Genomic DNA, 26082 nt, shown 5'->3' with positions numbered 1-26082 from the left:
GAATTAGGCTAAAATTTATTGATAAGGATTTGCTGAACTAACAATTTGAATTGGAATACAAAAAAGGGAGGTATGAGGAGGTCTGGGAAATAAGTTAATGGAAATAAGTAACGGAAATTTTGTGTGTTTTTTAAATTATTTTCATTTTTGTATTTCTGTTATTTTTATTTTCTCTTTTCTTTTTGATTTTTATTGTATTATCATTGAAAACTTTAATAAATATTCTTAAAATAATAATAATAATAATGGAAGACAAGTTGGAACTCTGTTTTACTCTACAGCCCAGAGGCCAGTCTCCTCCCAGAAGACCCCCCCCCTTTTTTGAGACCAGACTTCCAGGCAGCAGTGGAACCACTGAAATACAGGGTTCTTCAAGCACACCCCCTTCAAATAACTCAAAAGGACACCTGTGAATCCAGGAAGGTCACCTTTCCCCACTGTCCACCATCCTGTGTTAAGTCATCCACTAGATCAAGCAAAACAAACACATTTCCTTCTTTCACCCGTCACACACTTTTCCTCTGCAGTGTGAACGCACACGCGATGTTGTTCCTGGATTACCAGGCCAAAGAGGAGGGAGGGGGAATATAATAATAATAATAATAATAATAATAATAATAATAATAATAATAATAATAATAATAATAATTTTATTTATACCCTGCCCTTCCTGGTTCAAAAGCTGAGCTCAGGGCGGCTAACAACAAATTAAAAACCCTTTAAAACCCTGCGGGCCGGATTGAGAAGACGATTGGGCCGCATCTGGCCCATGGGCCTTAGGTTGCCTACCCCTGCTCTTGGGCCTTGCTATTGTGTGGCGTTACAAGGAAAAATAAAAAAGCTTCCATTAACACTGCAGCATTCTTGGCATTGTGGGATATGTGACAATGGTTAAATAACAGGTGGTCAATTGACAGCACTTGCCTGGTCAATTAGCCAGTGTGCTAATCTCAGGCAAAAATAGAGAGAGGTCACTGCCCTGCAAGTAGCTTACAGTCCGAAAAGCTGAGATGGAACTGAAGCTGGATAATGAAGTAACATGAAGACAATTCAATTCAGAAGAGTAGAGAGAATATCTGGCGATCCTTATGGACTACTTTTGGCCAGTCAGCAACTGCCACCTCACTTTTAATAAATAAATCACAATTTTAATTTAATTTTTGGAATGAGAGACAAAAGAAAAGTTCACTATTGCTCTGACAATGACACAAATTTGGTTACCGTAAGTACGCTAAGCCTAAGCAGTATTAAATAGAGCTTTTCAACAAACAAACAAAATAAAACGAAAACCCAAAGCTACATCTCTGACAGTTCGATGAAATAATAAAGTTGAAACAAAGTCTCAGCCTTCGCCATAAACATAACAAAATTAAAATGAAATATATCACTGAGACTGAGCAACTACATTGGTAGCAGTAATAAGTATTTTACTAGTCCTCCAGAGCTAGTAAAAAAGATAAGGTTAAGATCCAAGGGTGATAATTTTTCTGAACGAAATCTTTTTTTTCCTTTTGTACCACAGGTAAGAGGAGTGGTTAACATAAATGTTATGCAGTTTATCTTTTAAACTAGCAAACATTTTTAACAATGCTTTTAGGAACTTACATTAGTTATAATTTATCACTTGAGTTTGGGCTTAAGCCTTAACCCAGACTTTTGTTTATACAATTATGGTGGGCAAAGAGCAGGAAAAGTACCAAGTTCAATAATCTTGGTCTTGGGGAGAAATGGACCAACACTTAAGGTGGTGAGAACACTCTAATATGCATTTAACAAGGAGGAAGAGGATACAGTCCTTTAATAAAAACAAGTGGCTGGGCTAAACGTTTAGCTCCATAACAAGTGAGGTGCAAACTTGATAAATCCAGCATGCAGTTGTGCATGGAAAGTAGATGTTCTTTGTTATCAAGTACCAAACTGGATAACGGTACTTAGGAGAGACCATAGCTCAGTGGGTCAGCACATATTTGCAAGCCCTAGGCCCCAGATTTGATCCCTGGTATGATTAATTAGAGAGACACGGGTGGCGCTGTGGGTTAAACCACAGAGCCTAGGGCTTGCTGATCAGAATGTCGGCGGTTCAAATCCCCACGACGGGGTGAGCGCCCGTTGATCGGTCCCAGCTCCTCCCAACCTAGCAGTTCGAAAGCACATCAAAGTGCAAGTAGAGAAATAGGTACCGCTCTGGCAGGAAGGTAAACAGCATTTCTGTGCACTGCTCTGGTTCGCCAGAAGCGGCTTAGTCATGCTGGCCACATGACCCAGAAGCTGTACGCCGGCTCCCTCGGCCAGTAAAGCAAGATGAGAGCCACAACCCCAGAGTCGGCCATGACTAGACCTAGCAGTCAGGGGCCCCTTTACCTTATTTTAATTAGGCAGCTGGAATAGACAGAGAATAGAAAATAGATGCTACAGTGGCTAACCTATACACTGGGTCCATCTTCTAAGAGCCAAAAAGGCATAAGCTTAAGATAAGGAGCAGGCAACTGCCGATCTACCTTTTCGTAACTGCTAACAAGGGCGAGGAAGCCCAACTCTCACTCTGCAGGCAGCACCAAGGAATGAAGAGGCTTATCTCTTCACTCTTTCCACCAAGATCAGAAGGGACACCACACACCTGCACACAGAGTAGGTGCTAAGGGTGGGAGAGTCCTCTTTGGTGCCAAGGAAAAGCAATATATGTAGCTGCCCATTATGCATTAACCTGTTCACGTCAGCAGTTGCGTAGCGTGGGGGGTGCAGGGGGGGCCGGCCGCACCGGGCGCAACCTCTGGGGGTTAGGGGGCACAAATCCACAGGTTAGGGGGCGCAAATCCACGGGTTAGGGGGCGTAAATTACTTGCCTTGCCCCGGGTGCTGACAACCCACGCTACGCCACTGCACGGCAGCTCCCAAGAGCTTTACCGTATTTGTGAATATGGTAGACATGCACATCCCACAGAGAGCTAGGGGTGGCTGGCACCTTCTGTAAAGCAAACAGGATTCCAAACGCCGTCCTCCTACCCTATAACAGTGGTACTGAAACAGTGTTAATCTAAAGCAGGGGTCAGCAAACTTTTTCAGCAGGGGGCCAGTCCACTGTGTCTCAGACCTTGTGGGGGGCCAGGCTATATTTTTTTGGGGGGGGAATGAACAAATTCCTATGCCCCACAAATAACCCAGAGATGCATTTTAAATAAAATGACACATTCTACTCATGTAAAAACACACTGATTCTTGGACTGTCCGCGGGTCGGATTTAGAAGGTGATTGGGCCAGATCCGGCCCCCGGACCTTAGTTTGCCTACCCATGATCTAAAGCGACTTCATGCGTAAGATTGGCCCAGTGCTCCTACACCCAGTTTTTCAATTCCAAAGCTATCTGAGTGGAAGCCATAACTGAAAATATTCCAAACAAAAAAAATTCCTTCCAGTAGCACCTTAAAGACCAACTAAGTTAGTTGGTCTTTAAGGTGCTACTGAAGGAATTTTTTTTGTTTTGACTATGGCAGACCAACACGGCTACCTATCTGTAACTGAAAATATTCCATCTAAAAAACAACAGCTTCCCGAAAGTTACTCCATGTACAGACTAGCACCCTACTAACCTTATCTCCAGGTAAGGCATTTAAGACACTCACCTAAACTAGCCTTGGATATTGCTCAATTCGAAATTCCTTTCCAAAAGCAACCTGCTGCACGACACTCTAGAGTCTCTGGATAAAAAATTGATGTGAACCCAGTAGTGTGACTGTCACAATTTGGGGGAGAGATTCAATCACATACTGGCAAATTCAGGTTGTGCGATTAAAGCGGATTTGAATGTCCCGCGGAACAAACCCACTTCCTCAAAAGATCGAACTTTTTGCAATAAGGAAAGTGAGTGGAATGCACTTGATTTGATGCAAAGCTGTTTAACCTCCCCACAAACAAATGAGAGCGAATGATCATTAAACAGCAGTTGCCCTCTAATCCCCCCGCCAGCATATCAGGAAGGAATGCTCAGTAAACAGGTCATCTGGAAGCGGCCAGGGAAAAGTTGTGTTTATATTTAAAGGCTGATTGAGTGGGGGGTTTGACCTAGGAGAATTTATGAAACCCAAACACATTCAAATTCTTGACTAGCTGACTTGAGGCAACAATTTGCAGAGCAGAAAAGGAGGGCAGATCTCCAAGTCCCTTCCCTTCTCCCTTTCACTCCTGTGCTTGTTCCAGTACTAAGTGATAACAGCTCAAATCTAACCCTTCTCAGGCAGCGAGTCCCAACCTTTTGAATTCCTCTAACACCGCGCATGCACCGCTGGTGGATCACAACCTACAGCAATCTTCTAAACATCCACGGAAAGGCAGTCAATGGCGCACATTTGCCATGAGCTCCAAAAGGTGCTGTGAGAGGAAATTATGAGTTGGAAGGGACCCCAAGGATCATCTAGTCCAACCCGCTGCAATGCAGGAATCTCAACTAAAGCATCCATGACAGATGGCCACCCAAGCTCTGTTTAAAAGCCGGCAAGGAAGGACGACCAGTCAGTTGCGCTGTCGAACAGCTCTCTTCTTCCCGCAATGCCCAGGGCAGGCTCTGCGCGAGGCTTCAGCCTGCAGGGAGAAATGGGAGCCCCTCCACGGCGCTTTCCACCCGGGTCCCTTTTCCTTCCCTCGACGGCAGCGCCCACTTGCGCAGCAGCGCTTCCAGGGCGAGCGAGCCCTGCGGGAATCCTCGCCTTAAAGCAAACGGAGCAGGGGCGCGCGCCCTGCCCGGGGAAATTAACTCCTGCCCGGGACCCCTTTGCTGCCCCTTGGAAGAAAGGAAGCGCCCTGGCAGCCTCGGGGCGCAGCGCGCTCTTGCGCCTGTTTCCATCTCCCAAGAAGAAGCGTGCCTTTGCAGCACGAGCCTCGCATGCATTTACTCGGGAGTAAGCCCCGCCGAGTTCGAGGCTTCCCACGGTATGTGCCCTCGGGGCTGCACAGCTTCGCTTTTCTTTGGGGGTGGGGAGGGAATGCGCGCAAAGTCCCGAGGATTGCGCCTTTTTCCCCAGGAGAGGCTCTACCGCCCTAGGAACCCGTGCTTGGGCATGGAGAGGGGGGTCCCCCATCCAACCCGAGCGCGCAATCCGGAGCGGAGGGTGGGCGCGGCGCAGGCTACTCACCCGGACCGCAGGCACCCGCCCCTTCGCCGCGAGCGAGGCTCCAGCCGCGTAAAAAACTCGCTCTCGCCGCGCCCGCGCTGCTACTGCCGCCGCTGCTGCTGCAGCTTCTCCGCCCCCTGCGCGCGGCATCTGCTCGCCCCCGGGCCTCCCTTCCCCGCCGCGCGCTCGCCTGAGCGCGATCCCGCCCCTCTCCGATGCGTTGCGGGCTCGAGCCACCTGCGCAGGGAGCGCGCCTGGGAAAGCGGGTGGGTCGAGCTGGGGTGTTCGAGGGATGCGAAGCGAGAGCCGGGCAGGCTTGGAAGTTAGAGCCCGTGGGGCGCAAGGAGGCCGTGGGGCGCAATTCCTGGCGCAAAGCGGGCAGCTTTCCTGGGTGGGGAGCAGGAGCTTCGTGGAAATGAGCGGGATTGGGGCACCTGCGGGCGCAGGTTGCAAACCAGGGGTCGTGGGCGTAGCCAGTGATGTAGAAAAATAGCTAAAGAAGCTGAAAACCAAGGCCAAATAAACCAAATGAAGACAACCTAAGAGACATATACAGTATAAACCTTTTCCTCAATTTTGCCTTTAGCCTGCTCTCCTTTTAATTCGCTTCTCCCGTTATTCCCCTCCTTCGAATCCCCCCTTATTGTCAAATAAAGCGTTTTTCTTTCCTCCCTGCATGCTCATTACCCTATTTCCTCAATTTACCCTATCACTATTTTTATAATTGTATCCAAGTATTCTGAACTTAGCTTTGGGTGGGGTCCCTCATACCCTTTTTCACCTTTGCCTGGGGAACCCAGTTGCAGCCGAATAAAGGATCTGTGCTTTTGAAAAGCCACTTGTTTCTTTCAATCCTTGGTTGGAAATCACCCGTCTTCTCCAACCGTAGCGGACCCCTGTGAGGCCCCGAACCCAAATTCTAAGTGTTTTTTTCACATCACCAGGCCTTTTGTTGGTGGGAGAGAACCTCAGTTAGCTATGTATTTTTATTGATTTTTATTGATTTGGGGGGGGGGAGAGATGCTCCTCCCTGCCCCCCCATGCCAGGGGTGCCAACTTGAATAAAATATTGTGGGGACCCAGGTAAGCCCCGCCCCACATAATGGATCACATGGTGCAGTGCACACACGCATTTGAATGGGAATACCCATCAATTTGGGGGGGGGGGTAGGTGGCCACCTCAAATATTTTAGTGGGGGGGCTGAAGGGACCTTAGTCCCCATGATGTGCTTCTCTTGGGAGGGGGTGAGTCCAGGCATTTCCCAAGTGCATGTGGGGTTGCAAGTAGAGGCAGAAACTTAAACTTCAGGGCCTCTAATCCCAGAGGGGCCCCAGATTAATTTTAGGCCATATCGCTTTAAAAAATTGCTTTAAAAAGTGCCTCATGCATGTATATTAAAAGGTAAAGGGTAAAGGGACCCTTGACCATTAGGTCCAGTCGTGGCCAACTCTGGGGTTGCGGCGCTCATCTCACTTTATTGGCCGAGGAAGCCGGCGTACAGCTTCCAGGTCATGTGGCCAGCATGACTAAGCCGCTTCTGGCGAACCAGAGCAGCGCATGGAAACGTCGTTTACCTTCCCGCCAGAGCGATACCTATTTATCTACTTGCACTTTGACGTGCTTTCGAATTGCTAGGTTGGCAGGAGCAGGGACTGAGCAATGGGAGCTCACCCCGTCGCGGGGATTCGAACCGCTGACCTTCTGATCAGCAAGTCCTAGGCCCACAGCGCCACCCGCGTCCCTTCATGCATGTATATTACATTTCCCTATTTTTCCATAATTTTCATCCATCCCCATAACTCGAAAACTATAATGCATGGGATATTTTTATTCACACCAGTGACTTTGACATGTGAGATAATCCAGTGCAGCTATTTTAATAAAAATCTGAGATGTTGTAGCTAATTTTTTACTTAAAAAAATAAATGTGGTGATCTGTCGTCGAACAACCCCATAGAAAGAAATAACAGGGGTTCCCCAGACCTTGCTGCTGGTTGCGAAGGGAAGCCCCATATCAGTTCTGGGCTCCTAAAATGTAGGTCCGTCGCTGGTTGCAAGGGGATGATTCCCTGGCAGGCTGCTTCTGTGTGCATTTGCTCAGAAGGGAGCCCTGCAGAGTCCAGTCCCAAACCCCGGCCAGGAATGCAAGCTTAAAAGCAAGCAAGGAGCAGTTCAAAGGATTGATCCCCCTGGAGATCTGCACAAAGGACGGTGACTAACTGCAAAAGGCAATAAATAGTTCATTTAATGTGTGCTCAACCTGGGAGGGGGAGCAGATGTTAACATAGACCATAAATTACTTTATCCATCGATTTCCTGTCCTTGCCATTCCTTGGTTTCCGTATTTACCCTTGAATGCTGCATATTTCACTACCAGCTCTTCTCACTTCTTCATTGGCAGGGGGAGAAGCAAGGAGAAGCAACTGCAGGTTCCAGCGAGGTCCCACAGACCTCTTGAGAGATCTCACCAGAAGCACCAGAAACCACTTGATCCAATGGGCTGCTTTTTAGTGCTCGATTTTGTGGGATGTAACATAAGCAGTCAGGTACATCACTTCCTGTTTGCCTAGAGTGGACGCAGACAGTTTGAAGGAAAATGTAATGAAAATGATATACAGATGGTACATGACCCCAGTTAAACTTGCCAAAATATACCATTTGTCTGATAACAAATGTTGGAAATGTAAAGAAAATGAAGGAACATTCTTTCACCTCTGGTGGACCTGCCCTAAGGTGAAGGTCTTCTGGGAAATGATATATAATGAGTTGAAAAAGGTATTTAAGTATACCTTCACTAAGAAACCAGAGGCCTTTCTTCTGGGTATTGTCGACCAGAAGGTGTTAAAGAAGGATAGAACATTTTTCATGTATGCAACAACAGCAGCAAGGATACTACTCGCTAAGAACTGGAAAACACAAGATCTACCCACACTGGAAGAATGGCAGATGCAACTGATGGACTATATGCAATTGGCAGAGATGACTGGCAGAATCCGAGACCTGGGAGAAGAAATGATTGAAGAAGATTGGAAGAAATTCAAGATTTACCTACAGAAATATTGTGATTTAGTGGAATATTAAGAAGGATGCTTGGTTATAAATAATTGGCCATCATTAAATTGGATCAGAATTTGATGATAAGAGAGATTAAGAGAAACAAAATTTGTAGGAGAACTATTATATTGTATTTAAATATGTGGTTATAAAATTGAAAATAAGATGATAATTTGCTTGATAAAAATTTATTAATGATGTAAGTGGGAGCGGGAGATGTGAGGAAGCCCAAAGATGTTATGAGATCTTGTAAAAACAAAGTAACGCTGTTTAATATTTCTGTATTTCTTTTATTAAAAACTCCAATAAATATTTATAAAAAAAAAAAAATAGAGTGGACGCAGACAGGAGGATATTGATCCAGCCGGTTGAACTTCCTGTTACACCTGGTCTGGAGCATCCTCTCCCTGCATGTGAACAGGTAGGTGGGCATGACCCTTGCAGACCCCACAAAAGGCCAGTCACGGAGCTACCTTCCTCTTTTGATGCCTTTTCTCCTCTTGGACTGCACTGCTGGCTCTCTGCCAGCAACACATGGGCCCATCCTTGCAAGGATGTAAGCTACACTGTATCTGTAACTACAAGCTAAAGCCTGCCTTCAGGGATCCAGCTGTGAACTGAATGTGAGTAAACTTCTTATTACTTTTAAAAGAAGCTTCTTGTGTCTTTATTCTTTTTAAAGGTGAAGGTAAAGGCACCTCTGACCATTAGGTCCAGTTGTGGCCGACTCTGGGGTTGCGCTTATCTTGCTTTATTGGCCGAGGGAGCCGGATTACAACTTCCGGGTCATGTGGTCAGCATGACTAAGTCGCTTCTGGCGAACCAGAGCAGCGCACGGAAACTCCGTTTACCTTCCTGCCGGAGTGGTACCTATTTATCTACTTGCACTTTGACATGCTTTAGAACTGCTAGGTTGGCAGGAGCAGGGACTGAGCAACGGGAGCTCACCCCGTCGTGGGGATTTGAACCGCCGACCTTCTGATCGGCAAGCCCTAGGCTCTTATGCAGTCCTAAACCGTGTGCAGCATCCTTCCCCAACCTGATGCCTCCAGATGTGTTTTTGACCAAAGTCACTGGCTGGGGCCGATGGAAGTTATGCTCCAAAACATCTGAAGAATGGGTTCTCTGCCGTGCGTGTGGAGGAAAATCTTAAACTCGTTGCAGGATCCCCAAACAATAGACGAGAGGCCATTGTATATCATCCAGCAGAGCTTTACTGCTACTGAAGGCAAATGAGCATAATGGTCACAAATCCAATACATTCAGAATTGGCACTGTCCATAAGAAATCCAGTTGCAGCAGATTTGCAATAACTTATAATAACACTAAACTTTAACACTAATTGCAGAACAAAACATCACACCAGAACAAAGAGATAGAAAGAGAAAGTAAGTGGAGACCTAGGTTCCTTTTCGCTTTGCTATTATAGTCAGTATGACCTCAACAGAAAGAGATAACAGAACAAGTTTAAGCCAGCTGTACTCTGCTTTTCAGAAGGAATAACCCAAACAATAACCTTCTTTCCCATAGAGAAGAAACCGTCCAGAACCCTCTTGAACTAAGCAGAACAGGAAAGATCTCTACACATCAGATCAATAGTTTCTGTACTAAGAAATGCAAACTGACATTCTCATCTTCTCAAATGCCCGGAAATTCTGCAATAGGCACACCCTTCTATTCAGAGATTGAATATAATCTCCATCGAATCATAGACCCTGGGAATCATCTAGTCTACCCCCTGCAGTGCAGGGCTATGTAGCTGTCCTTACAGGAATCAAACCTGCAACCTTGGCATTATCAGTACCACACTCTAACCAACTGGACTATCTGGGGAGCACCAGGTTGGGGAAGCTGATGGGAGAGGTTTGGATGTCCAAATATGTAACTATTGCATTTGTAGCCCACCTTGTATCTTCAAGGAACTCAAGGTGGTGTACATGGTTCTCCCCATCCTCAAATCTCCACAACAACCCTGTGAAGTAGGTTAGGCTGAGAGGCAGTGACTGGCCCAAGGTCACCCAGTGAGCTTCATGGCCAGGTGGGATTCCCAGATCCCAGTCTAACCACTACACTACACTATCTAGAGGGTCTGACCTCTATCTCCACATTCCATTGTATGTGCAGCAAAGGTCTTACAAATTGTCTTTCCAAGCAGGGTTTCCTAAGCTTCAAACTGAAGGCCACATAAACCCCGACTCAATTTGTATTATATCTATCTATCATCTATCTATCTATCATCTATCTATCTATATCTATCTATCTATCATCTATCTATCATCTATCTATCATCTATCTATCATCTATCTATATCTATCATCTATCTATATCTATCTATCTATCTATCTATCTATCTATCTATCTATATCTATCTATCTATCATCTATCTATCATCTATCTATCATCTATCTATCATCTATCTATCTATCTATCTATCTAATCTATCTATCATCTATCTATCATCTATCTATCTATCTATCTATCATCTATCTATCTATCATCTATCTATATCTATCTATCTATCATCTATCTATCTATCTATCTATCTATCTATCTATCTATCTATCTATCATCTATCTATCTATCTATCTATCTATCTATCTATCTATCATCTATCTATCATCTATCTATCTATCTATCTATCTATCTATCTATCTATCTATCTATCATCTATCATCTATCTTCTATCTATCTATCTATCTATCTATCTATCTATCTATCTATATCTATCTATCATCTATCTACCTATCATCTATCTATCTATCATCTATCTGTCTATCTATCTATCATCTATCTATCTATCATCTATCACTCTGTTCCAGTGGGCACACCTCTGTAATGTCATAATGCCAAAAGGTTTGTGTTGGCCCCCAAGACACCTCAAATTATTATTTTAATAACTTTTTTTTTTTACTGCCTGCTCCTATATGTTCCCTGCTGTGATACGGTGATGCCAAAAGTTTTCTGGTGACTCCTCTGTCCTGCAGCAATTTGCCATTTCTTTAAAAAAATAGTACTAAAAAACCAAACTCTTTTTTACTGGCCACTGCCATGGTTTCCAAAAGATGCTTGTAACCTCCCAAAGACGATGTGCCCTTAAAATAAAATGTTAAAAGGCCACACCTTCTTTTACACTTCAGTCACAGGATTAACCCTGAGTCAAACACCAATAAATGTTAGGAAGCCAAGCTTTAAAAAATGGGGGACAGAACAATCAGAGCGTGGATGAGGAGCTACAAATATGTGCTTTCCCAGTCCTTTACACAAAGGTATCTCAGGAAAAGGAAGAGGTGTGTTGCGCCTGGCTGTTTGTTCAACCTTATAGGCAGTCACAGTGATTTCCAAACTCAAGTCATGATTAGAAACGGGAACAGCAGCCAGGGGAGTTTTGCAGCTGTAATCTTGACAGGTAATCAGAGCAGCTAGTCCTTTTCTTATAAACCAAACGTGATAGTTGCTTTCACAGAGTTACTTTGAAATAAGTTGCTCAGGTCTGAAAGCCAGCATACAAAGCTGCTTCTTTAAACCTTAAGCAATGACGTTAAAAATAAAAATAAAATACTACATATACCCCGAAGAGTTTGAGGCATCCTCCCCCCCTTTTTTTCCTTTCCTGAAATGCAAATGCATACTTAGTCTGAACTCTATGTGGGGTTAGGCCTCCCTAAGACCATTGATTTCAACAGATGAAGATGTTAGACTTTTTGGAGCTAGCCGACCTGACTGGAAGAATCCGCGATCAGAAAGAAGAGGAATATCGAGAAGATTGGAAGAAATTGAAAGACTATTTAGCCAAATATTGTAACATACAATAAGTAGAAGTTGCTTGAAAGTATCAAATGGGCCTAGGACTAGAGTAAGAATGAATTGTAAAATGCTATGGATTTAGATAATTATGAAAAGAAAGGAAGATTGTAAATTAAAGGTGTCAATTTGATTAGAAAGAGGATATTGGAGAGCTGTTAAAAAGTGATTCAATGAAACTCAGTAAAGGAGGGGTTCGAGGAAGTCAGTTAACAATGAAAATGAAACTAGGTCTTAAAGTATTAGGTGTTTACATGTTTTTTTTGTTGCCTTTTATAGTATTGCAATGTCTTTTTTCTTTATTTGTGTGTTTTGTTTGTTATAAACTTGGAAAATCAGTTAAAAAAAATTGTAAAAAAGACCATTGATTTCTAAACTTTTCGGCATGCTTTACTTTGTATAGCATTGAGTTGCAAGTTAAGTTTTAATAACATTGTATTAAACCATGCTGCTCCTTTTCCCAACTTCACTAGTTTTCAGCATACAGTAGCAAACTCTTGCCTGCTGCATCATTGCTAAACTGAGGGGCACCAACTGTGGCTCAAGCTGGAACATGCCTGCACTTGTAATTGTACATACAGAATCTGCATAAATCCACTCAGCTGCCCAGTGGTTTGCAAATTGGAGACAAGCCGTAGAAACATACTGAGCCAGCCCTATCTTCTGGCTGCCCCGCTCCCCAGTACAAAATTCTCCATTACCAGATGCTGACAATGGATAATGCTAATCAGGTTCTTTCTTCAACTCCACTTCAAACCTCAATTTAAAATCCAGGCTACAGCTGAAACCCTTGCAAGGAAGTGGTCAGGAAGGGAGAAACTTTACATACATGCATCTATGCACAGTGATTTTAGGGAGCTGGTGTTACATCTGAGTAGGCTAGGTCTTACATTTGAGGCAAAGGATGATCACAATGTGGTTTGGGTAATAATAATAATAATAATAATAATAATAATAATAATAATAATAATAATAAATAATACAGTGGTGCCTCGCAAGACGAAATTAATTCGTTCCGCAAGTCTTTTCGTCTTGCGAGTTTTTCGTCTTGCGAAGCACGGTTTCCCATAGGAATGCATTAAAAATCAATTAATGCGTTCCTATGGAAACCGAACCGCCTTCAGACCAGGTCTGGGGACAGTCTGTCCCCCGACCTCTTCTGAAGGCTGGCGGGGGTGAAAGTCTTTGCTTCCCCCCCGCCTGCCTTCCCGGGACAGTCCCGGGGGCTTTTAAAATGCTGGCAGGCGGCAGCGAAGCCTTCGCTGCCGCCCGCCAGCATTTTAAGATCGCCCAGGGACAGCGAAGGACTTTTCCGTCTTTGCTCCCCCCGCCTGCCTTCAAAAGCCGTCCGGGATAGCGGGAAGCGCTTCCCTGCTATCCCGGACCACTTTTAAAATGCTGGCGGTGGAGAGCAAAGCCTTTCGCCCCCGCCGGCCTTCCTGGACCTCTTCTGAAGTCCGGAGGGGGGGAAAAGGCTTTGCTTCCCACCGCCAGCATTTAAAAAAAGGTCCCCGAGATTTCCCTATGGGCTTTCGTCTTGCGATGCAAGCCCATAGGGAAAATCGTCTAGCGAAGCGTCGCAAAAACCGAAAAACCCTTTCGTCTTGCGGGTTTTTCGTCTTGCGAGGCATTCGTCTTGCGGGGCACCACTGTAGTTTGATGGTGCTTTTATATGTCCAGAGTGCTATACATACATTGTGCAATTACTATAAGGTAGGTCAGTGTTATCTATATTGTAAGGGAAGTCAATCTTATCCCTATAAACAGTTTACAAATACTGTAAAAATGTATATTGATATGGTGCACAGTCCAAAAGATTTTAACTCACATGGGCTTTGGCTAAGGAATACATACAGGTTACTTTCTGAGTAATTGGTTTATTTCTTTTACTAAGTGGATAATAAAACCAGTTGTTGGTAAATTTGACCAAGGTCCATTATCTTTTTTATTATTATTTATTAAAAAAATGCAAAATAATTTTTACCAGTCACTGTGAAGCAACAATGGGTTATACTATTGAGATCATGTAGGCTGGGGGTAGACAATCTAGGTGCATAGCTGTCAACGTTTTCCTTTTTTAAAGGGAAATTCCCTTATTCCGAATAGGATTCCTTGCAGGAAAAGTGAAAAGTTGACAGCTATGTCTAGGTGGCTGCCTTGGGGCACCAATGCTGGATTCTTAACTTATCCTTTATATCATAGCGGGGACCCAGAGGTCTTCTAATCACCCCCTGTTATGCAGGAATCTCAGCTAGAGCATCCATGACAGATGGATGTTGTGGCCCAGGACATACTTCGGATAAATAATGTCACAAAGCTTCAGTTTTAATGTTTTTACACTGCATTTCTGAGTTTGCTTGGAACTCACTGCATTCAGTTAGACTAGCACCCTAGTAAAAATATGCTTAGGGTCATAGCCTCACAACCCAGCCATGAGCATTAAAGGTAAAGGTAAAGGGACCCCTAACCATTAGGTCCAAGCGCGGCCGACTCTGGGGTTGCAGCGCTCATCTCGCTTTACTGGCCGAGGGAGCCAGCGTACAGCTTCCGGGTCATGTGGCCAGCATTCACCAAGCCACTTCTGGCGAACCAGAGCAGCGCACGGAAACACCATTTACCGCTGGAGCGGTACCTATTTATCTGCTTGCACTTTTGGTGTGCTTTCGAACTGCTAGGTTGGCAGGAGCAGGGACCGAGCAACGGGAGCTCACCCCGTTACGGGGATTTGAACCGCCGACCTTCTGATCGGCAAGTCCTAGGCTCTGTGGTTTAACCCACGGCGCCACCTACGTCCCTAAGCATTACTCAGAAATAAATTCTTCTGGGTTGACTGGGGCTTACTCCCAAGCAAGTGTGCTTTGGATTGGATTCTCAGTCAATAATTCATAAAAACCAGACCTCCAAGATTTCAGGAATATGCCAATTTACACAGTCATTTCATGGGTTTACATTCTCCTTTACTCTTGAATTAGGGGTTAGCATTTATCATGTAATGAATATGAACAGAAAGAACCATAGGGAGCATACTTTGCAGCTGTCTGAGAGTCTGAGAAATAATGTTTAAAATGCTTGTCGTTAATTTATTGGAATAAACTCAGCAATAACCCATTCATTGAAAACCTTGATTCAAATTAGGAACAAAAGACTGAGCGTAATTATTTTCAGGACAGTAGCTGAAAGCTATTGAGGAACGTTGTCAAGTTGAAATTTGAATTCAGTGGGTTTTTGTGTGTGTGGTTTTTTTTTAGTAATCCAGCACAAAGGGTAGCATTGCTATTATTTCCACAAATGTTCTTACTCGCTAAAATAAAAATAATCACCAGTGCCCATCAACTGAACATTGCGTTTTCCCATTGTGAGCCTGTACTCTACCTCCATGTCTTCTTCCTTTTTAATATACATTTTTTATTAGTTTTTACATATATTTTCCAAACAGAACATATAATAATCTCATCTCATTTTATGCACCTCCATGTCTTCTTTACTGCAAATGCTGCCCTGACACTGCTCTAAATACAAAATTATTAGATTCCTCATGGGCTTTTCTGTGAACTGGTTGCCATAGTATTTGAGTGCTTAAGACATCCATATATTCATAGCTGTCAACTTTTCCCTTTTCTTGTGAGGAATCCTATTCAGAATAAGGGAATTTCCCTTTTAAAAAAAAGGGAAACGTTGACAGCTATGATATATTTATCTTTACTCATGAGAGAGAGGCAAAAATAGAACGGCCCAAACACAGAAACATCAAAACACAGAATGGGTGTTTTCGAACCCAGAGCCCCTTGTGTCTGCTTCTGGAACGAAAGCTGGGGACTTAGTGGCAGCCTACAGGCCAGGAAACAGAGGTGCTGCTCCAGAGAGCCAACCCTGGCTTCCAGGTGAGAGGTGGGATGCTGCGGAATTGCACCTGGGCTGAGAGCACAAATGCCGCTCACAAACACTCACCTAGCATCACTGGTGAGCTGCATAAGAGGTTTTCGTCTTTATTTTGTGAAAACAAGCAAGTTCCTGCACCCTGTTGTTGAGATAACTGCATTGTCAGGAGCCCTTGGTAGGGCGGGGGGCACCACTGATGTCTCACGGTTTGTTAGCCCTGATGTAGTGAGAGGGGAATAGAGACTACAGAGCTGAACGCTGGGGTAAAATGTGGTGCCTGGGTTGGGTGAAACAACCTATCATATTTTGGCTGGTTTCCTGTGTTGGTACAGCCTCTTGGATACTTTATTTTGCTATACAGTGGTACGTTCTCAAACGCCTTGGTACTTAAACAACTTGGAACCTAAACACTGCAAACCAGGAAGTAAGTGTTCCAGTTTGCGAACTTTTTTTGGAAGCTGAACGTGCTCCATTTTGAGTATTGAGCTTCCGATTTGAGTATCTCACTTCCGATTTGAGTGTCACACTTCCGATTTGAGCGTCTGTCTGCTTTTGCTATTTATTTTGCATTTTTGTTTTTGAGGCTCTCTTTTTTTGTTTTTGTGACTGTGTGGAACCCAGTTCGGCCACTGATTGATTGATTGATTGATTCTGTGACTGCAGTACATTGCTTTCATTTTATGGATCAATGGTCTTGTTATAGAGTAAAATTCATGTTAAATTGCTGTTTTATGGGTAGTTTTTAAAAGTCTAGAACGGATTAATCCATTTTGCATTACTTTCTATGGGAAAGCATGCCTTGGTTTTGGAACGCTTTGGTTTTGGAATGGACTTCCGGAACGGATTAAGTTTGAGAACCAAGGTACCACTGTATGATTTTGACAAAAATATTGATGATTGACTTACTGCAAATATTGAGATACTGTTGTATCTCAAGGACAAAATGCAGACTCCCTCAGTATTCCCAGGCTAGCCAATCTAAAGGCTTATTGGACAACTTGTATGCAATAATTTTTTTGGCTTTTTTACATGTCCACCATGCATGATAAACCAGACAACGATATTTTTTTTTGCCTGTTGTAGAAGTTGTAATGAGCTGTGCTAGATGCCGTATGACTTTAAATGGTATTTTAACAGATGTGCCCTGGACCATTTGAATGAACTTGCATCCTTGGTCTAGATTCTGCAGAATATAAATGAAATAATATATAAACTAAATAAACTGAAGTAGTAGAATGAATATAGGTATATTCCATTTACTTTCTAATCCTATTTCCTTTTATTAAAAACTGAAAATTCAATAAGTGCAAAATGGGTGGGAAAGGGAAACTTTCAGAAGAAAAACCATCAGCTTCTCATTTGACCTCAGACCGAGAAATGAACATTTGGCTGTAGGCATTTCATTTGTAAACTTTGTGTCAAAACACACACACTAGCAAGGAATGCTTTCATGTTGAGTGAAATTTACCCGGCTGAATATCACTTTGTAATCCCTTGGGAAGTGTCATCCCACATGGGCCTTGTTTTTAGGCTGGGCTCCCTTTGCCCTCTCAGAACCAGGCAAGATAAAAATGACAACACATCATGGAAGATTTAAAATGATACTCATTGTTTTTCAAGCCACAGCTTGTTCTTCAGGCTTCACAGCTAAATAAAGATGTGAAATGACAAGGGATTACATGTGCGCTATTGTGAGTTGTTCTCCCCTCGTGATTTTCGGTAATTTGTGTTTTTATTTCTACCAGCAGGATTTGACATCCTGACATATTGGTACATCAGAAACAGAGAAAATAGGAATTAAATAAGGGGGAAGCACACATATCTGCAGCAAACCAGATGTCAATGTCCTCTACAAGGTCTGTTTTTCTTAGCTGGGCAGCTGGAAGAGATGAAAAAGGATGGATATTATAATAATGTAGAATGTAGCCTTATTAGTGCCAAACTGGTGGCCCAATCATGCCATAGCAAACAAGCATCTTTCTTCAGCATATGACCTGAAACCCTCCCAGTGCAGGGATGTCCTCTTGTGATGCAAGAGAGATGATGTAGGAAGCAAGCAGGGCTAGATTTGGTTTCTGCAGAAACAAGAAGACCCAAATGGAAAAATGGACCATCCTATTTTGTAATGCGAGGAGTGATAAGGACTTCAATGGCCAAACCATTTAAAACAAAGTAGCCCCTCAGAAGCCCCCTCTGCCTGACATTCTTGTTTTCCTACATCTCAAAAACATATAACTGCATTTCAAAGCAGATTTGACAGTTCTTCCGGTCTCTATGCCTGTCAGATTTATTTTGTTTTCAAATGTGTGCCTTGCTTCCTGACTCCAGAGAGAGCTCAGGACAATTTACAGCATTTAAATAATGGGGGGAAAGCTCCTCTGAGCGGAGTGTCTCTTCAAAGGCATAGCTGAGGTGGCTTTGCAGATAAATTTGGTTCCTCCTGAGCAGGGGTCAGCAAACTTTTTCAGCTGGGGGCCGGTCCACTGTCCCTCAGACCTTGTGGGGGGCCGGACTATATTTTTTTGGGGGAAATGAACAAATTCCTATGCACCACAAATAACCCAGAGATGCATTTTAAATAAAAGCACACATTCTACTCATGTAAAAACACGCTGATTCCTGGACTGTCCACAGACCGGATTGAGAGGGCGGTTGGGCCGGATCCGGCCCACAGGCCTTAGGTTGCCTACCCATGCTCATGAGGAATGCTTGGGAAGTTTCCACATGGAAAGTTTCAGACTTGTTTACCAATGAAGGTTTTGCTCTGTGCTTAAGCATCCTGCCAGCCTAGCAGTTTGAAAGCACGTCAAAGAACGCCACACCCCATGGTCGCCTTTGTCTGGACTTAACCGTTCAGGGGTCCTTTACCTTTTCATTTTTACTTCCTGCCCCCCACCTCTAGGGTTGTCCGGATTTTCCTGGACATATCCGGAATACTGCAAGCGGCAGCAGTGTCCTGCTGAGTGTCTTCACCCCCATCGTTCTGCCCGGACACTGAGGTCCAGCGCCAAGTGCCTTCTGGCGGTTCCCTCACTGAGAGAAACCAAGTTACAGGGAACCAGCCACAGGGCCTTCTCGGTAGTGGCACCCACCCTGTGGAATGCCCTCCCACCAGATGTCAAAGAGAAAAATAACTACCAGACTTTTAGATGACATCTGAAGGCAGCCCTGTTTAGGGAAGCTTTTAATGTTTGATGCATTACTTTATTTTAATATTGTGTTGGAAGCCGCCTAGAGTGGCTAGGGAAACCCAGTCAGATGGGTGGGGTATGTATGTATGTATGTACGTATAAATAAATAAAATTATTATTATTATTATTATTATTATTATTATTATTATTAAAATCCAGACATATGGCAACCCATGTCGGCAGTGCCGTTTCCCCATAAAAACAGCTCAAAAATGGTTTGTTTGCTTTTTGCGATTTTGCCAAAGAAAAGCTCAGCACCTTTTCTGTCCACAACTGCCTCATTGGGTGCAAACCTAGAAGTAGCCAAGAGATGTAGAACTGATAGACATGCCAAACCTAACTTGTAATTCTACTTTTGAAAATAAAGTGTTAATTCCTCACTCTGGACATTTCATGCCTGACAGTGCTGTTACACTGATGCTGTTACTATGGAGTAAGCTGATGCGTTTTGAGATGCTGCTTCTGTCAGCCCTTCCATAAGCAGACTCAGGTTGTATATACGTGTAACTAAACCATATGCCATAAAGACACTACAGCCTCTGTTGTGCCTCATTCCCAGAGGAAACCCCAAGCCTGGTTAAGTACCAAGAAACCTGGACTCTAATGCAGCAGAGATTGGGGTGGTCAGTAACATTATGTTACATGTTATACATGACGGGAGTCAGAATGTGATTCAGTCTTCATTGTACCAAACACAAACAAGTAAGTCCTCAAAGGTTTAGAAGGCAGAAGCCTAATAAATAAAGCCAAACAACTGGCGTAATTTATTCACTATCTTTGAAGAGTGCAGGGCGATAAAGTCTCCCATGGATTCCCTTGTAGCACATGCAGAGCAGATTTACTGATACAAGAAGTAACTCAAGATTGGCCGACATATCGTAGGATTAACCTGACAGGGCCTCTCTGAACATCAGTTTCTATGATTAACTTTAGCAGCCGTGTGAGGCTCCTGAAGTGAGCTGCCTAAATCTGATACACAGCAAAACGTAATGCATTTTAGTTGAGCGTTCTTTTGAGAATATTTGCTTCTGGGACTGGGGAAGATGTGGGGAAACTCAAGGAATTGTATGTAATTTGAACTGTGATTTGCAGAGGCACGCTTTCACGCTTTCCCCCTGTTGTTCAACAGAATTGGGTTAGGACCTGTCACAAAAGCACCATGCAATTAAAATTCATACTGTATTTTACCAACCTTCCCTACTACCAAAAACAGCATAGTTTAACCCTTCTCTAGTCTCACAACATAGACCTTTCTCCAAATATACATTTTACTTCTCTACTGGAGCCCTGCGTGGAATACAGTAGCTTAGTGTGCATTGTCGCATTACCAGTGTGACAGGGAACAAAAAGCATTGTGGTGAGAACGGCCAATAGGTCAGCAGCAAACGAAAATGCCATTTTCACCAACTGTAGCTTCAGGTAGGCAAGTTGTAAATATTATTTTAATGATAAAGTATTTATTTATTTTAATGATTATTTATAATTTAATGGTAAATTATTTATTATTTTAATGATAAATTCTAAGAACACACATGCAGAGTTCAAAGGCATAGAAAATATAAATTAACTTGTAATCTCAATTTGTCTTATGAAAATATTAACATTTGTTGGATTGTAGCCAGTGCTTGTATTACCTGTACATTTAAGAAATAGAAAGCTACTTGGCTTGACATAAAAAATGATACACTTCAAGCTTCAGTCAGAAGTAAGTCCTATTCAATTAAGAACCCCTATAACTTTAATTATAAGCTTCCTCATGTTTTTTCCGCCCCGTGACTGTTTCCTGTTCAGTGGCAATAAGGGACAAAACAATTCTTTACATGCCAACTCAGACATAAAGGTAAAGGTAAAGGGACCCCTGGCCATTAGGTCCAGTCACAGACGACTCTGGGGTTGTGGCATCTTTTTATTGGCCGAAGGAGCCAGCATACAGCTTCCGGGTCATGTGCTTCCGGCATAACTAAGCTGCTTCTGGCAAACCAGAGCAGTGCACAGAAACGCCATTTACCTTCCCGCCGGAGCGGTACCTATTTATCTACTTGCACTTTGACGTGCTTTTGAACTGCTAGATTGGCAGGAGCAGGAACTGAGCAGCAGGAGCTCACCCCGTCACGGGGATTCGAACCGCCGACCTTCTGATTGGCAAGCCCAAGGCTCAGTGGTTTAGACCACAGCGCCACTCCGACATAAGCCTCATTAAATTAGGTGGAACTTATTTTCAGCCAAATGGGTATAGAATTGCAGCCGCACTCCTTGTTCCTGGGGGGCACAGCTTTTATTACTGTCTTCCTCTCAATTTCCCCTTCCCCTTTTTTTCTTAACATAGCCCATGTGCCTTACATTTCATACCTGGGTAGACTACCAGTTAGAAAGTAAAAATAACTGAGTTTAGAGGAAGTTACATCCTAATTGGTACTTAGCCAGATTTTACAGAGTTGCAACAGATAAATAAATTTACACAAGAACACTCTTATTCTGCACAAATTGAAAACTAATAAACGCTCGTCTTAACCCTGCCTCATTTTTTTCTACACTTTCAATCACTAGAAGGAATTAACAGCTTGGGGTTATTTCAGAATCCCCCCTACACATTTTTATGAACACATGGAGAAGAAATTGAGGTGATTTCCACTTTCCCCACACCACCAACAACTTTCCCACCAGCTCCTCCATGCTTTGTGCAAAAGATCTGGATGGGGAACTTAATTAAGTGCGGATGAACGTATTTAATTTCCTCCCAGGGTCGGCCCACACCTGAGGCAAAGTGAGGGGAGAGACTCCATCAGACAAGGCCTCCTTCCACCTGCCTTTGCCCCACCCTCTAGTCTCTGCTTCTCAATGTGTATTGTATTGTTTTATGTACGGCGGCTTGCTGTTGTTTTATTGATTATAGTTTAGAAATTATTTATTGTAACTGTTGAGTGGATTTCTGTTTAACTTTTATATGTTGATATTATTATTTTATACTATTCTAATGATTGTTGAATGATACTTTTTTGATGGAGGTTGCCTATTTTAAAGTTACGTTTTATTATCACATTTTTGTATTGCATTAGATCGTTATAAGATGCACATTTTTTGTTTCTTCAGCTTGTAAACCGCCTTGAGTATTGTAAGATACAGTGGTACCTCGGGTTAAGAACTTAATTCATTCTGGAGGTCCGTTCTTAACCTGAAACTGTTCTCAACCTGAGGTACCACTTTAGCTAATGGGGCCTCCTGCTGCTGCCGTGCCACCGGAGCATGATTTCTGTTCTCATCCTGAAGCAAAGTTCTTAATCTGAGGTACTATTTCTGGGTGAGCGGAGTCTGTAACCTGAAGCGTCTGTAACTTGAAGCGGCTGTAACTTGAAGCGGCTGTAACCCGAGGTACCACTGTACAAATTAAAAATGATGATGATGACTGCTTCGGACGGCAAGATTCACAGGGGCAACAGATCCCAATGCAGATATTTATTCCTCCCTTGTTCCTGTCGTAGATCTTCTCTCACCCTTTCTTCCCTGGCAAGGAGGGGAGCACCATTTTGTGCCAAAATGTATTGGGACGGCCCTGGCTCCTCCACATAACTGGGAACCTCAACTGCTTGGTTCCTGAATGCACATGGAATAGCTAATGCACACACAACTGTCAGGCACACAGGGTTCCCATTCAGATGTTCCATGAGGAGGTCAAGGGGCAAAAACAGCAGGCACAATGGCACTGGGAGTCAGGCGCCATGAATTCAGGAACACATGCAGGGTTGCGACTTGAAATTTGCAACTACCGTATTTTTCCATGTATAAGATGCTCCCATGTACAGTATAAGATGACCCCTATTTTTTGAGCCCAAAATTAAGAAATAATTAATTGCAACATTCCGTGTATAAGACGACCCCCAATTTTAAACTTAAAAAAATTGGGGGGAAATATAGTCTTATACACAGGAAAATACAGTAATATACTTCTCTGTGTCTGCGAAGACTTCTCACTATATAGAATCAGTTACCTTCTTTATGGGTGGCCCCACTGGGTGATATTGAACCTTGCAAGTTCAGTAAAAAAAAAAGGGGGAATGATAAGAAACAGCCCTTTAAGATAGCTCAGAGATCCTATCCCACATTGTAAGTCTGAAGCTGAGACTTAGGAACAGTAACAACCCTACAACGCTGACTTCTGAAAGAGACTAGATTAACTGGAAATTTTCTGGTTTCGCAGCTCAGAGTAGTGCTAGCATGTTATAAAATAAAATATCACAGGATTTAGGTATAATAATATAATCATAATTTATTATTTATACCCCGCCCATCTGGCTGGGTTTCCCCAGCCACTCTGGGCAGCTTCCAACAAAATATTTAAAATTCATTAAGACATCAGTCATTAAAAACTTCCCTGCAAACTTTTCTTGCAAGTTTGTCTGCCTCCCAAGTCCATTCCGGGAAGCCCTGTAATGTCATTCATGATTAGCTTTTTGAACAGCACTAAGAGGTTTACAGGAGCTAATTTTTAATCTGTCTCATTTAACCTTCATATACATACTGCCTTAGTTGCGTTCTAAGATCTGATGATGTCACTCCTTGTAATTGGCTAGGACAAAATATAGTCCAGATTTATGAATGCTTTGATGGCATTGGAATTATGCAATTATTTTGATCCAAATGGTCTCCAAAGGGAAAATATCTACCAGTTAATTTATGTGTTATTAGCCTAATTGGAGGAATTTTCCCTCTTCGTTAATCTCAAATTGAAGAGAATTTGCAAATCAGTAAAGCACACAAACCTGTCTTTGGCCAAATGGATTAGTACTGTATTTCCTGTGTGATACTGCAAGGACGCAGGTGGCGCTGTGGGTTAAAGCCTCAGCGCCTAGGACTTGCTGATCGAAAGGTCGGCGGTTCGAATCCCTGCGGCGGGGTGCGCTCCCGCTGCTCGGTCCCAGCGCCTGCCAACCTAGCAGTTCGAATGCACCCCCGGGTGCAAGTAGATAAATAGGGACCGCTTACTAGCGGGAAGGTAAACGGCGTTTCCGTGTGCAGCTCTGGCTCGCCAGAGCAGCGATGTCACGCTGGCCACGTGACCCGGAAGTGTCTCCGTACAGCGCTGGCCCCTGGCCTCTTGAGTGAGATGGGCGCACAACCCCAGAGTCTGTCAAGACTGGCCCGTACGGGCAGGGGTACCTTTACCTTTACCTTTTTACTGCAAGGAATGCTGCAATTACTTCTTGGGTAAAGATGGGGAGAAGCTTTTTATGGGTCAAAAGGAAGGAGACATAACATGGTGACAAAGAACTAACCTGGCTTTGGTTAAAACAAGGCAAATTCTCACAAGGTGGGAGGATGGGAATTCATTTCCAGATAATGTAGAGCTCCAGATCCCACCAGTTTTACCCATTGTCTTGTTATGCTATCAGAATTGTATTGCACACAATAGTTTGTTGTGTCTTTCTACATGCTGCATGCTTTCCAAAGGAACACCATCCCTGGGAAAATCAAATCCTCCTCTTCCCAACTCCTACACCTCTACCAACTTTTAGCTCTCTTTGCTCTGCTACAGGAACTTTTTTTTAAAAAAGAAGAAGATAGAAGAGTTCTTGGAGCTGAATAGATCTACAGTAATCCTTTGAAGACAGAGGTCCTCTGGCTGGGTCGGGATGGCATGGGGATGAGGGACCAACTCCCTTCTCTTGCGGGGGCCGAATTAGTACCATTGCCTTCTGTTAAGAGTTTGGGTGTAATCCTTGACGCCTCCCTTTCCATGGAGGCGCAGGTTACAGCAACAGCCAAGGTGACATTTTTCCACCTTCGCTGCATCAAGCAGTTGGTCCCTTACCTTTCCTGCCCTGATTTGGCCACAGTGATCCATGCGATGGTCACCTCCAGGCTTGACTACTGTAATTCGCTCTACGCAGGGCTGTCCTTGAAGCTGTCCCACAAACTCCAGCGGGTGCAGAATGCCGTGGCGAGACTCCTTACGGGGTCTCTGCCATGGGAGCATATTCACCCAGTGCTTTTCCAGCTGCACTGGCTCCCGGTGGAGTACAGGGTCAGATTTAAGGTGCTGCGTTTGACCTTTAAAGCCCTTCACGGCCTACGTACCTATGGGACCGCCTCTCCCGGTATGCCCCACGGAGAGCCTCAAAGTCCATAAACAGCAACACCCTAGAGGTCCCGGGTCCTAAGGAAGTCAGATTAGCCTCAACCAGAGCCAGGGCCTTCTCAACACTGGCTCCAGCCTGGTGGAATGCTCTGCCTCATGAGACCAGGGCCCTGCAGGATCTGATTTCTTTCCGCAGGGCCTGTAAGACAGAGTTGTTCCGCCTGGCATTTGGTTTGGAATCAATTTGATTCCCTCCCACTCTTCCCCCCCCCTTTCTCCTCCTGTGATGAGGCTGCATTTTAACGTTTTAATGTTGTATTTTAATCTTGTTTTTTAAGTTGTATTTCAATCAACTTGTTTTTATTATTGGTTGTTACCCGCCCTGAGCCCGGTCTTGGCACAAGTCCCGGGGGCGTGGTGTGCCACCCGCAGCGTGTCCTGGGGGCATGCGGGGGTGTGGCGGGGGCAGCTGCGATGGCACCCCTCCAGGATCACGCTGCCAGGGGCGGTGCGCTACCCCCGCACCCCTCTTCCTCCGCCAGTGGCTGAGATCACACCACATACCCGAGAAGTGGGTACCGTATTTTTTGCTCCATAAGACGCCCTTTTTCTCTCCTAAAAACTAAGGGGAAATGTGTGTGCGTCTTATGGAGCGAATGCAGGCAGGAGGCTCTGCTCATCGCTCACTTTCATGAGCTGCGTGGAGCATGTTCAAGAAGGACACCACAGTTCAAGAAGGACACTGACAAACTGGAACGTGTCCAGAGGAGGGCAACCAAAATGGTCAAAGGCCTGGAAACGATGCCTTATGAGGAATGACTAAGGGAGCTGGGCATGTTTAGCCTGGAGAAGAGGAGGTTAAGGGGTGATATGATAGCCATGTTCAAATATATAAAAGGATGTCACATAGAGGAGGGAGAAAGGTTGTTTTCTGCTGCTCCAGAGAAGCGGACACGGGGCAATGGATCCAAACTACAA

At 44.0% G+C, this 26082-nt stretch overlaps 1 protein-coding gene across 8 annotated transcripts in view; it reads right to left on the bottom strand.

Moving 5' to 3' along the window:
* PROM1 (prominin 1) overlaps positions 1-26082 on the bottom strand; it is a 254938-nt gene that overhangs the window by 107820 nt on the left and 121036 nt on the right. For 7 of the 8 annotated variants that reach the window (XM_081925575.1, XM_081925579.1, XM_081925574.1 and 4 more), the window contains exon 1: positions 5127-5276. The exons of the other annotated variant lie outside the window; for it this stretch is intronic. The gene's annotated coding sequence lies outside the window, so the exon portion shown is untranslated. Of the gene's footprint in view, positions 1-5126; positions 5277-26082 lie in introns of those variants that run through there. 8 annotated transcript variants of the gene reach the window in all.

The sequence above is a fragment of the Podarcis melisellensis genome (genome assembly GCF_964234715.1).
Source record: "Podarcis melisellensis genome assembly, chromosome: 9".
NCBI lineage: Eukaryota > Metazoa > Chordata > Lepidosauria > Squamata > Lacertidae > Podarcis > Podarcis melisellensis.
This window is presented reverse-complemented; position numbering and strand designations above follow the sequence as displayed.